The following is a 13,687-nucleotide window of genomic DNA, read 5'->3' as shown; positions in this document are numbered from 1 at the left end:
AAGATAATATAGTGTTGGCATAAGGCTAGACATACACCAATGAACACAATAGAGAATCTAGAAATAAACCTATACATATATGGTCAACTGCTTTTGAACAAATTTGACAAAGTACTCAATGGAGAATGAAGAAGCTTATCAATAAACTGTGTCAGAAGAACTGAGTATCCATATAGAGGGAAAAAAACACTCAACACTTATCTTGCATCATCTACTAAATTTAACTCAAAATGGATCATAAACCTGTATATAAGACCTAAAACTACAAAAGTTCTAGAGAAAACATGGAGCAAATCTTTGTGACCTCGGGTTAGGCAAAGATCTCTCAGTAAAATCACAAAAAGCAAAAGTGATAAAAGAGATATTTGTTGAATCTTAAACTTCTCATCCTTTAAAGATGATGTTTAAAAAATAAAAGGACAAGTCACATACTAGGAGAAAATATTTGGACATATATTTCTGATAAAAACTCTTATATCCAAAATATATAAAGAATTCAAACCACTCAATAATAAGAAAACAGAAAACCCAGCAATAAAATGGACAAAAGATTTAAACAGACACTTCACTCAAGAAAAGATATAGATGGCCAAAATGCATATGAAAACATGGTCAGCATCATTGGTCATTGGAAAAATGCAAATTGAAACCACAAGAAAATATTACTACACACCTTTTAGAATAGTTAAACAATTTTTTAAAAATTGACAATGCCAAGTGCTGGAGAGTGTGGAACAACTGAAATTCTCAGATAATGCTGGTGGAAATGCATAATGGTAAAGCCATTTTAGAAAACAGTTTGCCAGATACTTATAAAGTAAAACATACACATACTCACCATACTACTCACCAATCCCTGTCCCTGAGTATTTATCCACATGTAAACACAAAGACCTATGCTCGAATATTTATGTAGCTCCTTAAAAACTGGAAATAATCCAAATGTTGGTCAGTTGCTAAATGGATGCACAAATTGTGGTACATCAATAAATAGAATACTACTCCTTAATAAAATCAATCGAACTACTGATTCATGCAACAATAATGATGAATCTCAAAAGCATTATGTTAAGTGAATGAAGCCAGAAACAAAAGACTACACATTCCATTTATATGATATTCTGAAAAAGTTAAACTGCAGGGACAAAAATCAGTTCAGGGAATAGGGTAGATGAGGTGACTGATTACAAAGTGGAATAAGGGAACCTTTTAGAATGATGAAAATATTCTATAACTTAATTTCAATAGTGGTTGTATGACCATCATGGTTACATAAATAACACACATGGTTACATATTACTCAAACCCATTAAACTGTACATCTAGGGACTTCCCTGGCGGTCCAGTGGTTGGGACTTCGCCTTCCAAAGCAGGGTGTGTGGGTTCGGTCCCTGGTTAGAGAGCTAAGATCCCACATGCCTCGCGGCCAAGAAGCCAAAACATAAAATAGGAGCAATATTGTAACAAATTCAATAACGACTTTTAAAAAAAACTGTACATCTAAATAGGAGATTTTTATTTTTATTTTGATAGAACTTTGAAAACCTGCTTTTTGTGAAATATTCAAGTATATGGACCATAGCTTACAAAGTATACTTCTAAGTGGAAGATTATATTAATTGCTCAAATAGAAATAGTACCTTTATTATTTTGTTTTGGGTTCATCACATTTATCATGAAATCATTAAAACAATTATCTTTTTTCCTTTTCCTAAAGGTGAAAACTATAAACACTAGTACTAGTATTTAACACTAGTACTAAAGGCAAAGGATTATTTTTAATATTTTTTCTCTTTACAGTTTTGGAAAATTATTTTGTAAATATCACGGGTAAGTCATTTGTTTCTGAAATTTATTCTTAAAAACTTTAGGGAAAAAAACCTCAGCTCATTCTGCTAGAACAAATGTTGCTTTATTATACAATTATCAGCTTTAGAAATTACTTCCTACAGATTTGTCTAGTCCAGCTGAAAATGCATTCTGTGATTTCTTTGGACCCATATGCAAATATCTTTGGTGAAAATAAACATTCCCTTTGGAACCTGTAGATTCTTATGAATTAGGGTAGTAGGTACTAAACTATGCACTGAAATTCGAGGAGCTCTAGAAAGGAACTACCTGACAGAATCTATTTTCTCTGCTTGTTGGCTACTGATATGAGAAATCCCACTAATGTCCATCTGCTTAAGATGTAAGTGCTGTTAGAAGAGAAAACCCATAATTTCTCAACACCTTAGTGTTAATAATATTAATTTATTTTTCTCTATCAGAGTAAGGAATCAATTTGAAAACCTTGGAAGAGTGAGGAGGGTGCTAAAAGTGAGAAGAAAGGATCAAGAAAGGAGAAGATTGGCCCACAGAAGAAAAACTTCTACTAACCTCACAATACTGCCTGGTACTAATTGTTTAAGGTTAAATGTGACTGTCTCTCTACAAAGTTCCTGAATGATGATAATTTTTTTCCTTTATATTGTCAATAAAATTCTTATTTTAAGATACAAATAATTTTAACAGCTATCATACATTTGCCCATTTTTATTTACCAAGTTTTAATTTCATAACTCACACACTCACTTTATTGGATTCCAGGAGCACAATGGAAAGAACAGGCAACCTGTATATCATTCACTGAACATCCGTCTTATTAAAAAAAAAGCAATCAATACAGGATACTTTACTCCTATTTGTAACGCTGCAATGTGTGGTGTTTCAACAGGAAAAAATAGTGATGGTAAGCTTTTTCATTCTTTAAGTCTTCAGCAAGGTAAGAAATATGGCCACTTTTCTTTTAAGGTTGTATTCATTTTTAATGATATAACTTTTGGTAAACAGTAATGTTCTAGCCTTAAGAAACTGTATATATAGCTTAAATATCAGTTTCATTGGAGATCCATGCCTTTGTTCTACTGTGTTCATCAAGTAAGATGAAGTGCCACTGATTTTCTAAGTAAATTTTAGATTTCTGACTACCTATGAATTTTTTTTTTTACTCTGTATAGGGGAGAGCCATCAGCTTCATCACCCACAAGCAGTTATTACCATCTTAAAAAGTATTTTTTTTACATTCAACTTCAGTTCCAAGAATATCACCCCAATATATTAATACAATTTTATTTTCTAATCATGGTTTGGAAAATTATAGTTGAAGGTGTAATGGAAAATTACAGGTCTGGAAGGAATGGCAAGGACCTCTTATAATGTTAAAAAAATTACTTCTCCCTCTTTTTTAGATTATATGGTGAACATATTTTATCAAATCAATTCTCATAGATACTATATATGGATACAATGTTAACAGAGTAATACATTTATTTATAAATACTATATAAAGATACTACATATGGATATATAGATACCATATGTGGGTATCATTTATACATACTGTATATGGATACTACTAACTCCTAATAAATCATCTTGAGGTAGTTAGAGCATGTTTGCTAATTAGTTCTTGGGACTTTGTTATAAACCTTAAAAATCTAAATTCTGTACATATGGGTACCTAGCTTTGGGAACCCAGTCTTACGGTAAGATGTTATAATGAAAATTGTGTCATTTTAATTTTAATTTATAAAAGATTCTCAGTGTTTGAGTCTCATTTGCAAAGCTCAAATAAATAGATGATTATTTATTCTATAGTGAAGAAACAGCCCAATGACAATTCCATATTTAATATCCATGTCATAAGAGTATTAGGCAAATTTAAAAGGTCATAAAACAACCTCACACAATGTATTGCTGGCTAGCTCAACTGGATATACTAACAGGCCTAATAGGTCAAGATCATGTGGTAAGATGACATCAGCAAAAATGACAGTAAGAACCTCTAAAAAACTGCTCCTTCATAAAAGCAATGAGAACACTGGCAAAAAATTGTCAAATCGTTTTTTTCAGAAACATGAGAACTAACCAAAGTCTTGCAGAAATCTAGGTAGTGTTTATTCAAAAAAAAAAAGAAAAACAGCTGAATTTCAGTAATAACAGCAAGCTCTGTGGTGTTTTAAACTTCCCCTATTCTCATCTGCCCCTCTACCAGATCAGCAGTACTCCTGAAAATCAACAGCACACAATCATAATGAAAACCAAAAGCCTTGCAGGAACCACAAGAGGCAATAAGGAGTTTGAGATCCTTCTAAGCCCCATTCCCAGAGGATTATCATTATTTGACCTGTTGGCTATTCCCTGAAAGATCTCACTTATAAGAATGTCTTTATTTTAGGAGCTTATCCAGTGTGAAAGCCTTTTGCCCAGGAGCCTTGGTCAAAGACAATTGCAGGCAATTATGGCTGCCTAGGTCAGTGTATACCAGTTGGGGCAAACAACAGATTATCCAAAAAGCTTAAAAGTAAAAACTTTTGAATAAGGAGGCTTAAGAAGCTATGAAATATTCCTGGGAATTTAGAAGTCCATGTGTGTAGGGCTGTGCACAGCCCGGTACTGTGTACATAGTCAGGAAAGATCTGAGAAGGCCCTTATTTCTCATAGTTGGCTAACCTTGAGGCTCTGCAGAAGCAGGAAATAGAGACTAAGGCAGAGTTTTTAACTGTTTGGTTGAGTGTGGAAGGCATGCCTCAACAAACATACAGAGCCTCTTGGCGAAGACTGAGAAACGTATTGGTTCTATGCATTTAAGGAAATCTTGGCTAATCTCGGCTAATCATTAGCTAACCACTAAACTAACCAAGCAGAGACTTCTGTGGCCATACACAACAAAGGAAACGGACTTTACAGAATTGGTCCATAAAATTCACCAAGCAAGCACGACTAATAGCAAAAATAGCAAACCTGGGAAGGGTGGAGAATCTGATATCCAGAGTTGCTACATTATATTATTTAAAACATTCAGTTTTCAATCGAAAAATACAAGACATGCAATGAAATAGGAAAATATAGCCCATTCACAGGAAAAAAAGAATCAGTAGAAACCAATCCTGAGGAAGCCCCAGACTTAGTGGATAAAGATTCTAAACCAGCTATTTGAAATATGTTCAAAGCAAATGTGTCTAGAGAATTAAAGTATGAGAATGATGTCTCACCAAAGACAGAATTTAAAGAAAGAGATAGATATAAAAAGAGACTGATAGAAATGCTTAAACTGTAAAGTGAAAAATTCCACTAGAGAAGCTCGATGTAAGATTTGAGAAGGCGGAAGAATCATTGAACTTAATGATAGATCAATTGAAATTATCCAGTCTGAGGAGAAGAAAGAAAAAGGAATGAAAAAAATTGAACACAGCCTAAGAGACCTGTGGGATGCCATCAAAAGTACCAAAATATGCATGAGGAGAGTCCCAGAAGGAGAGGAGAGACAAGAGTCAGAAAAAAATTTTCAAGAAAAAATAGCATAAAATTTCCCAAATTTGATGAAAAACATTCATCTAACATCCAAGAATCTCAACAAATTCCAAGTAGGATAATCTCAAAAAAATTCATACCTAGACACGTCGAAAGAAAGCTGTCTAAAGACAAAGAGAAAGTCTTGAAAATAGAAAGGTGGAACCCATTTATTATGTGTAAGGGATCCTCAATAAGATTAGCAGCCAATTTCTCATCAGAAACTATAGAGGCCAGGAGGCAGTGTGATGGCATATTCAAAGTGCTGAAAGAAAATTACTGTCAACCAAAAATTCTATATCCAGCAAAAGTATTCTTGAAAAATGAAGGAGAAATTAAGACATTTCCAGATAAGCAAAAACTGTGAGAATTTATTGCTAGCAAAACCACTCTAGAAGAAATACTAAACAGAGTGTTTCTAGCTAAAATTAAAGGCTGTTAGACAGTAGCTCATATCTAATGAGGAAATAAAGAACATAATAGGTAAATATTAAAGACAATATAAAATACATTTTTGTTTGTAACTGTTTTTTTTCCATCTAATTTAAAAGACAAATCTGTTTGACAGGCATAAAATATATATAAATGTAACTTGTGTGACAATAAAAGCACAAAAGATGGGGTAGGAAATGGAGCTACATAGGAGCAAAGTTTTTATATACTATTCACATTATGTTGGTATTAATATGAAATAGATTGTTTCAAGTCAACATATTAATTGTAATCCGTATGGCAACCACTACAAAAATAACTCAGAGTCTGATAGAATTGCTAGCCAGTTACACACTTTTATAACATCGGTTAAATGGCTTAATTTAGTTAAGACTCTATTTTCTCCTTTGTAAAATAGAAGGTGATAATACCTAGCTCATAAGATGGCTGAGAGGAGTAGAAAACAGAAACATCTAATTATATCAAACATCTTATTATGGCATCTGGCACATAGTAAGCACTCAAATATTACTCATATATGATTCCATGGGTAGCATGAGTAACATGCTACAGTAGGTCCAATAAATGCTTCCATCAACATCCTACCAGTGCCACGGCTCATTCTCAGAATACTCAGAAGGTTTTTTTTTTTCAGTTGTTTTGTGTTAAATAATGATTGCATCCATTAGTGAAAATGCAGCAGCTACTATACAAGTAAATGGTTCATGTGAAAGTTGTGAGCTGTAGCTACTCTTTTAGATTAGTAACCATGCCAGAGGAATGCTTGTCTGTACAGAGACAGGCAGTGGGGGAATAAAATGTCACCTATAAGAGGTGGATGTAAGTCAGTAACCATTGCCACATATAGTCCCCTGCCAGGGAAAGTAAATCAAAGAATTAAAATAGTAGCTACTATTTATTGAGCATGTACTATGTGCTTAAATTGTACTTTACCTCTATTACCTCATTTTTTCTTCACAACAGCTTTATGAGGTTGAAAAACTGCTATCTCAGCCTTTAAAAAGTGAATGCAATTATTATCCCTGTTCTACTAATGGGGAAACTGAACCCAGGAGAATTGACTTGCTGAACCATTCAGAAAATGTATTCAGCAGTTTTGAAGATTAAATGAGGAGATGTGTATGGAACACTTAGTTGATCCGATGTTTTTGTTAGACTTGGTACTGGGCTCTCAATCTTAATTTCATGACTGAATACTGTATTTCTGAGCCCACCTAGTTTAATTCCTCACAGTTGAACCAGTGCAAAAGAGAGTTGCATCCAACTCCACAATCAGCCCTGATTCCTCTCTGGATGGGAGGAATAAAGTTCAGCTAATATCCACAAAACTACTGTTAAACACAGACCTTCAACTGCCCAACAAGTCAAATCTCAGGTGAACAAATTTCCTTTCACAGTTCCTTATTTTACCCCTCCCCTTTCCACTGCCCATTTTGGTTGCTTACACTCTGTGATGTAAGGCCTAAAATTAAGCCCCAATATTATGTGTTGCCTTGACACCTGGTGAAACTGGGAGGGTCTTAAATGGCCTAACAGCATATTCTCCTCGCCACTCTGCTCCTGTGGATAAAATATCCAAGCAAAACAACTCCTTATAAAACGGACCAGGTACACTTTCTGCTTTTCCCTGAGTCGTGAATTTCAGTTCCATGCAAGCCCATGGAATTAAATAAGCCAATGACATTGTCCTGCAGGTACGAGGTGTCACCTCATCCTCTTAATACTACAAAGCCTGCTTCCCACAGCCTCTACTTGTTCACTCTGTTCCCAAGTACAACCCCCATGAGACCCTGCATGGCATGCTCTATATTCTTCCCAGGCCATGAGTGTATGTGGCTGACTAACTGCTGTCCATCTCATCTATCCAGCATCCGGTGTCATGTGTTTGGCATTCGCCATAACCCTATGGCAGGAATCCCTCCCTCATCAATGGGGTGAATAGAAAACAAAACAATTGGCATCATAAACAGGATGGTCCACCATGACTGATAACACCTGGTTAACTTTACCTAACTCTTGGCTAACTGACTGGCTCCAAGACATGGTGAAGGCCACCTACAATGGAACCACAAATTGCTGCTGGGCTTGTGCTTTGGCCTGAGCAGCACTTTGCTGCTTTTGTTGGATGTCACAATCTCTTTTCACCCTAAAATGCTCTTGTCCTCAAGGTGATAACTGATTTTAACTGAATATACCCCAGCATGATGTGCTGTTAGGTTCAACCTGTGTTTGGGAAGTGGTCTCTGAGGTTCCCACCTATTAAGGTGGTGACAACACAGCACCTTAACCAGTTGACACTTGAGTTCCGTATATCAAAGATCAGACTAGAGTTCTCTGGACACAGCATATAGCCTTGTGACCATCATTGGGTGCTTGGGGCAGCCATATGGACATTGTTTGTGATTGTGCACTGCTAGGAGGAGCTCAAGAATGAGCCTTTGTGTAAAATAAGGAAGCCACCAACCTGAGGAAAATTAACAATAGCACCCCAGTTGCCTAACAAGACTGTTGTTGTTCAGGCAAGGTGGCTGCCTTGTCCATCTCCTGTACTGCTGTTTCCCTTGTGGCTGGGGGTCATCTGGGGTCTCCTGACCCCCAAAGATATCAAGATGCACATTTATGGTAGTCCATTGCCCAGGTGCTAATGAGAAATAAATTGGGAAGGAATATTTGGTATTAGCCCCTTTAAAAACAGTGAAGAAGAGCAGTCCCACCCCCTGCGCCCAGAATGGAGCCCGCGTTTCCACAGAGCTGGAACTCCTGGCTTGGGGTCTCTTCCCTCCGCCATCACTGAACTACCCCAGAGCCCGAGGGGAGGGCAGCCTCACTGAGGCTGCCAGCTTTGGAGGGGCCCCAGCAGCCGAAGCCGTGACACTCCTGCGGACCGCAGGCCGGATCACTCATTCTGGGGTAAACCAGCTGCCATGTCATGAGGACACACAAGCAGCCCTAAAGAGAGATCCATGTGGCAAGAAACTGAGGCCTCCTACCTACAGCCACATGAGATCTTGGTGCTCCAGCCAGGCGTCAGGGCTGTGCCTCTGAGGTGGGGGAGCCAAATTCAGGACACTGGTCCACAAGAGACCTCCCAGCTCCACATAATATCAAAGGGCAAAAATCACCCAGAGATCTCCATCTCAACGCCAAGATCCAGCTCCACTCAACGACCAGCAAGCTACAGTGCTGGACACCCTATGACAAACAACTAGCAAGACAGGAACACAACCCCACAAATCAGCAGAGAGGCTGCCTAAAATCATAAGGTCACAGGCACCCCAAAACACACCACCAGACGTGGTCCTGCCCACCAGAAAGACAAGATCCATCCTCATCCAACAGAACACAGGCACAAGTCCCATCCACCAGGAAGCCTACACAACTCACTGAACCAACCTTAGCCACTGGGGACAACCACCAAAAACAACGGGAACTACAAACCTGCAGCCTGCGAAAAGGAGACCCCCAAAACAGTAAGAAAAGCAAAATGAGAAGACAGAAAAACACACAGTAGATGAAGGAGCAAGGTAAAAACCCACGAGACCTAACAAATGAAGAGGAAATAGACAATCCACCTGAAAAAGAATTCAGAATAATGATAGTAAAGATGATCCAAAATCTTGGAAATAGAATGGAGAAAATACAAGACACGTTTAACAAGGACCTAGAAGAATGAAAGAGCAAACAAACAGTGATGAACAAGACAACAAATGAAACTTAAAACTCGCTAGAAGGGATCAATAGCAGAATAACTGAGGCAGAAAAACGGATAAGTGGCCGGGAAGATAAAAGAGTGGAAATAACTACTGCAGAGCAGAATAAAGAAAAAAGAATGAAAAGAATTGAGGACAGTCTCAGAGACCTCTGGGACAACATTAACTGCACCAACATTCGAATTACAGGGGTCCCAGAAGAAGAAGAGAAAAAGAAAGGGACTGAGAAAATATTTGAAGAGATTATAGTTGAAAACTTCCCTAACATGGGAAAGTAACTAGTTAACCAAGTCCAGGAAGCACAGAGAGTCCCATACAGGAAAAATCCAAGGAGAAACACACCAAGACATATATTAAACTATCAAAAATGAAATACAAAGAAAAAATATTAAAAGCAGCAAGGGAAAAGCAACAAATAACACACAAGGGAATCCCCATAAGGTTAACAGCTGATCTTTCAGCAGAAACTCTGCAAGCCAGAAGGGACTGGCAGGACATATTTAAAGTGATGAAGGAGAAAAACCTACAACCAAGATTACTCTACCCAGCAAGGATCTCATTCAGATTTGATGGACAAATTAAAACCTTTGCAGACAAGCAAAACCTAAGAGAATTCAGCACCACCAAACCAGCTTTGCGACAAATGCTAAGGAACTTCTCTAGGCAGGAAACACAAGAGAAGGAGAAGACCCACTATAACAAACCCAAAACAATTAAGAATATGGTAATAGGAACATACATACCAATAATTACCTTAAATATAAATGCATTAAATGCTCCAACCAAAAGGCACAGACTGGCTGAATGGATACAAAAACAAGACCCATATATATGCTGTCTACAACAGACACACTTCAGACCTAGGGACACATACACACTGAAAGTGAGGGGATGGAAAAAGATATTCCATGCAAATGGAAATCAAAAGGAAGCTGGAGTGGCAACTCGCATATCAGACAAAACAGACTTTAAAATAAAGACTATTACAAGAGACAAAGAAAGACACTACATAATCATCAAGGGATCAATCCAAGAAGAAGATATAACAATTTCAAATATTTATGCACCCAACATAGGAGCATCTCAATACATAAGGTAAATACTAACAGCCATAAAAGGGGAAATCAACAGTAACACAATCATAGTAAGGGACTTTAACACCCCACTTTCACCAATGGACAGATCATCCAAAATGAAAATAAATAAGGAAACACAAGCTTTAAATGATACACTAAACAAGATGGACTTAATTGACATTTATAGGACATTCCATCCAAAAACAAAAGAATACACATTCTTCTCAGGTGCTCATGGAACATTCTCCTGGATAGATATCTTGGGTCAGAAATCAAGCCTTGGTAGACTTAAGAAAATTGAAATCGTATCAAGTATCTTTTCCGACCACAATGCTATGAGACTAGATATCAATTACAGGAAAAAATCTGTAAAAATTACAAACACATGGAGGCTAAACAATATACTACTTACTAACGAAGGGATCACTGAAGAAATCAAAGAGGAAATCAAAAAATACCTAGAAACAAATGACAGTGAAAACATGACGACCCAAAACCTATGGGATGCAGCAAAAGCAGTTCTAAGAGGGAAGTTTATAGCAATACAATCCCACCTTAAGAAACAAGAAACATCTCAAATAAACAACCTAACCTTACACTTAAAGCAATTAGAGAAAGAAGAACAAAAAACCCCAAAGTTAGCAGAAGGAAAGAAATCATAAAGATCAGATCAGAAGTAAATGAAAAAGAAATGAAGGAAACGATAGCAAAGATCAATAAAACTAAAAGCTGGTTCTTTGAGAAGATAAACAAAATTGATAAACCATTAGCCAGACTCATGAAGAAAAAAAGGAAAAAGACTCAAATCAATAGAATTAGAAATGAAAAAGGGGAAGTAACAACTAACACTGCAGAAATACAAAGGATCATGAGAGATTACTACAAGCAACTATATGCCAATAAAATGGACAACCTGGAAGAAATGCACAAATTCTTAGAAATGCACAAACTTCTGAGGCTGAACCAGGAAGAAACAGAAAATATGAACAGGCCAATCACAAGCACTGAAATTGAAACTGTGATTTAAAATCTTCCAACAAACAAAAGTCCAGGACCAGATGGCTTCACAGGCGAATTCTATCAAACATTTAGAGAAGAGCTAGCATCTATCCTTCTCAAACTCTTCCAAAATAGGGAGGGAGGAACACTCCCAAACTCATTCTACGAGGCCACGATCACCCTGATACCAAAAATAGACAAAGATGTCACAAAGAAAGAAGATTACAGGCCAATATCACTGATGAACATAGATGCAAACATCCTCAACAAAATACTAGCAAACAGAATTCAACAGCACATTTAATGGATCATACACCATGATCAGGTGGGGTTTATCCCAGGAATGCAAGGATTCTTCTATATATGCAAATCAATCAATGTGATACACCATATTAACCAATTGAAGGAGAAAAACCATATGATCATCTCAATAGATGCAGAGAAAGCTTTCAACAAAATTCAACACCCATTTATGATAAAAGCCCTCCAGGAAGTAGGCAAAGAGGGAACTTTCCTCAACATAATAAAGGCCATATATGACAAACCCACAGCCAACATTGTCCTAAATGGTGAAAAACTGAAAGCATTTCCACTAAGATCAGGAACACGACAAGGTTGCCCACTCTCACCACTACTATTCAACATAGTTTTGGAAGTTTTAGCCACAGCAATCAGAGAAGAAAAAGGGATAAAAGGAATCCAAATCAGAAAAGAAGAAGTAAAGCTGTCACTGTTTGCAGATGACATGATACTCTACATAGAGAATCCTAAAGAGGCTATCAGAAAACTACTAGAGCTAATCAATGTATTTGGTAAAGTAGCAGGATACAAAATTAATGCACTGAAATCTCTTGCATTCCTATATACTAATGAGGAAAAATTTGAAATTGAAATTAAAAAAACACTCCCATTTACCACTGCAACAAAAAGAATAAAATATCTAGGAATAAACCTACCTAAGGAGACAAAAGACCTGTATGCAGAAAATTATAAGACACTGATGAAAGAAATTCAAGATGATACAAATAGATGGAGAGATGTACCATGTTCTTGGATTGGAAGAATCAACATTATGAGAATGACTCTACTACCCAAAGCAATCTACAGATTCAATGCAATCCCTATCAAACTACCACTGGCATTTTTCACAGAACTAGAACAAAAATTTCCCAATTTGTATGGAAACACAAAAGACCCTGAATAGCCAAAGCAATCTTGAGAAAGAAAAACAGAGATGGAGGAATCAGGCTCCCTGACTTCAGACTATACTACAAAGCTACAGTAATCAAGACAGTATGGTACTGGCACAAAAACAGAAATATAGATCAATGAAACAGGATAGAAAGCCCAGACATAAACCCACGCACATATAGTCACTTTATTTTTGATAAAGGAGGCAAGAATATACAGTGGAGAAAAGACAGTCTCTTCAATAAGTGGTGCTGGGAAAACTGGACAGCTACATGGAAAAGAATGAAATTAGAACACCCCTAACACCATACACAAAAATAAACTCAAAATGCGTTAAAGACCTAAATGTAAGGCCAGACACTATCAAACTCTTAGAGGAAAACACAGGCAGAACACTCTATGACATAAATCACAGCAAGATCCTTTTTGACCCACCTGCTAGAGAAATGGAAATAAAAACGAAAATAAACAAATGGGACCTAATGAAACTTAAAAGCTTTTGCACAGCAAAGGAAAACATAAACAAGATGAAAAGGCAACCCTCAGAATGGGAGAAAATATTTGCAAATGAAGCAACTGACAAAGGATTAATCTCCAAAATATAGAAGCAGCTCATGCAGCTCCATATCAAAAAAACAAAAAACCCATCCACAAATGGGCAGAAGACCTAAATAGACATTTCTCCAAAGAAGATATACAGATTGACAACAAACACATGAAAGGATGCTCAACATCATTAATCATTAGAGAAATGCATATCAAAACTACAATGAGGTATCACCTCACACCATTCAGAATGGCCATCATCAAAAAATCTACAAACAATAAATGCTGGAGAGGGTGTGGAGAAAAGGGAACCCTCTTGCACTGTTGGCAAGCATGTAAATTGATACAGCCACTATGGAGAACAGTATGGAGGTTGCT

This window comes from Monodon monoceros, unplaced genomic scaffold (assembly GCF_005190385.1).
Source record: "Monodon monoceros isolate NGI ecotype Baffin Bay Population unplaced genomic scaffold, NGI_Narwhal_1 Super_Scaffold_22, whole genome shotgun sequence".
NCBI classification, from domain to species: domain Eukaryota; kingdom Metazoa; phylum Chordata; class Mammalia; order Artiodactyla; family Monodontidae; genus Monodon; species Monodon monoceros.
The sequence above is the reverse complement of the archived record's forward strand: the minus strand, read 5'-3'. Positions refer to the sequence as shown.